This window comes from Arachis hypogaea, chromosome 12 (assembly GCF_003086295.3).
Source record: "Arachis hypogaea cultivar Tifrunner chromosome 12, arahy.Tifrunner.gnm2.J5K5, whole genome shotgun sequence".
Classification (NCBI taxonomy): domain Eukaryota; kingdom Viridiplantae; phylum Streptophyta; class Magnoliopsida; order Fabales; family Fabaceae; genus Arachis; species Arachis hypogaea.
In genome coordinates this window covers 45,644,507-45,647,542 of record NC_092047.1, presented here as the reverse complement: position 1 = coordinate 45,647,542, position 3,036 = coordinate 45,644,507, and the positions used below count along the sequence as shown (strand labels likewise).

Sequence of the window (3,036 nt, the reverse complement as noted above, 5' to 3'; positions counted from 1 at the left end):
AAATGCCCTTGCACACAACTCTGGGCGTTCAGCGCCAGGTTGGTGCCCATTTTGGGCGTTCAACGCCCCTTTGCTGCCATTTCTGGCGTTGAACGCCAGAACCATGCTTGTTCTGGGCGTTCAGCGCCAGAACTATGCTCTGTTCTGGCGTTTGAACGCCAGACAGATGCTCCTCCAGGGTGTGATTTTTCTTCTGCTGTTTTTGATTCCGTTTTCAATTTTTATATTTATTTTGTGACTCCTCATGATCATGAACCTATAAAGACACATAACTAAGAAAAATATAGTTAGATAAATAAACATTGGGTTGCCTCCCAACAAGCGCTTCTTTAATGTCAATAGCTTGACAGTGGGCTCTCATGGAGCCTCACAGATGTGCAGAGCTTTGTTGAGACTCTCCAACACCAAACTTAGAGTTTGGATATGGGAGTTCAACACCAAACTTAGAGTTTGGTTGTGGCCTCCCAACACCAAACTTAGAGTTTGACTGTGGGGGCTCTGGTTGACTCTGCTTGGAGAGAAGCTTTTTCTGCTTCCTCTCCATGGTTGCAGAGGGAGATCCTTGAGTTTTAAACACAAGGGAGTTCTCATTCCATTGAAGGAATATTTCACCTCTGTCAACATCAATCACAGCTCTTGCTGTGGCCAGGAAAGGTCTTCCTAGGATGATGGATTCATCCTCTTCCTTTCCAGTATCCAGGACTATGAAATCAGCAGGGATGTAAAGGCTTTCAACCTTTACTAACACGTCCTCTACTTGTCCATAAGCCTGTTTTCTTGAGCTGTCTGCCATCTCTAATGAGATTTTAGCAGCTTGCACCCCATAGATTCCCAGTTTCTCTATTACAGAGAGGGGCATGAGGTTTATTCCTGAACCAAGGTCACACAGAGCCTTAAAGATCATGGTGCCTATAGTACAGGGTATTATGAACTTTCCAGGATCCTGTCTCTTCTGAGGCAATGTCAGTTGATCCAGATCACTTAGTTCATTGATGAACAAGGGAGGTTCAACTTCCCAAGCATCAATGCCAAATAATTTGACATTCAGCTTCATGATTGCACCAAGAAACTTGGCAGTTTGCTCTTCAGTGACATCCTCATTCTCTGCAGAAGAGGAATACTCATCAGAGCTCATGAAGGGTATAAGGAGGTTCAATGGAATCTCTATGGTCTCTAGATGAGCCTCAGAGTCCTTTGGTTCCTCAGAGGGAAGCTCCTTATTGATCACTGGATGTCCCAGGAGGTCTTCCTCCTTGGGATTCACGTCCTCTCCTCTCCTCACAGGTTCGGCCATGGCGCTTATGTCAATGGCCTTGCACTCTCCTTTTGGATTCTCTTCTGTATTGTTTGGGAGAGTACTAGGAGGGATTTCAGTGATCCTTTTACTTAGCTGGCCCACTTGTGCTTCCAGATTTCTAATGGAAGACCTTGTTTCATTCATGAAACTTACAGTGGCCTTAGATAGATCAGAGACTAGATTTGCTAAATTAGAAGCATTTTGTTCAGAGTTCTCTGTCTGTTGCTGAGTTGATGATGGAAAAGGTTTGCTATTGCTAAACCTGTTTCTTCCACCATTATTAAAGCCTTGTTGGGGCTTTTGATCCTTCCATGAGAAATTTGGATGATTTCTCCATGTTGAGTTATAGGTGTTTCCATAAGGTTCACCTAAGTAATTTACCTCTGCTATTGCAGGGTTCTTAGGATCATAAGCTTCTTCCTCAGAAGATGCCTCTTGAGTACTGTTGGATGCAGCTTGCATTCCATGCAGACTCTGAGAAATCATATTGACTTGCTGAGTCAATATTTTATTCTGAGCCAATATGGCATTCAGAGTATCAACTTCAAGAACTCCCTTCTTCATAGGCGTCCCATTACTCACAGGATTCCTTTCAGAAGTGTACATGAACTGGTTATTAGCAACCATGTCAATGAGTTCTTGAGCTTCTGCAGGCATTTTCTTTAGGTGAATGGATCCACCTGCAGAGGTATCCAATGACATCTTTGATAACTCAGATAAACCATCATAGAATATATCCAGGATGGTCCATTCTGAAAGCATGTCAGAAGGACACTTTTTGGTCAACTGTTTATATCTTTCCCAAGCTTCATAGAGGGATTCACCTTCTTTCTGTCTGAAGGTTTGAACATCAGCTCTAAGCTTGCTCAGCTTTTGAGGAGGAAAGTACTTGGCTAAGAAAGCCGTGACCAGCTTATCCCAAGAGTTCAGGCTGTCTTTAGGTTGAGAATCCAACCATAATCTAGCTCTATCTCTTACAGCAAAAGGGAAAAGCATGAGCCTGTAGACTTCAGGATCTACTCCATTAGTCTTAACAGTATCACATATCTGCAAGAATTCAGTTAAGAACTGAAAAGGATCTTCAAATGGAAGTCCATGAAACTTGCAGTTCTGCTGCATCAGAGAAACTAATTGAGGTTTCAGCTCAAAGTTGTTTGCTCCAATGGCAGGAATGGAGATGCTTCTTCCATGTAAATTGGAATTAGGTGCAGTAAAGTCACCAAGCATTCTCCTTGCATTGTTGTTAGGTTCGGCTGCCATCTCCTTTATTTGTTCGAAATTTTCAATCAAGTTGTCTCTGGATTGTTGTAATTTAGATTCTCTTAATTTTCTCTTCAGAGTCCTTTCAGGTTCTGGATCAGCTTCAACAAGAATGCCTTTTTCTCTGTCCCTGCTCATAAGAAAGAGGAGAGAAAAAGAAAAGAAGAGGAATCCTCTATGTCACAGTAAAGAGGTTCCTTATTGTTAGTAGAAAAGAAGAAGAAGAAATTCGAACACAGATAGAGGAGGGGGTTCGAATTTGGTGATGATGTGAGGAAGAGATGTTAGTTAATGAATGAATAAATAGAATAGGATGAGAGAGAAGGAGGGATTTTTCGAAAATTATTTTTGAAAAGGAGTTAGTGATTTTTGAAAATAGTTTTTGAAAAATATTTAGTATTATTTTTTTTTTTCGAAAATTTTTTGAAATAAATAAAAAAAAAATAAAAATAATTAGTTAATTAAAAAGAAATTTTTGA

The 3,036-nt window shown here is 40.8% G+C and overlaps 1 non-coding gene across 1 annotated transcript; it reads left to right on the top strand.

Moving 5' to 3' along the window:
* Window positions 1-2,053: 2,053 nt before the first annotated feature.
* On the top strand, window positions 2,054-2,161 carry LOC112731186 (small nucleolar RNA R71). Its single transcript, XR_003166975.1, has one exon. It is a non-coding gene; the product is annotated as a small nucleolar RNA R71 (small nucleolar RNA).
* The last annotated feature ends 875 nt before the right edge of the window (window positions 2,162-3,036 follow it).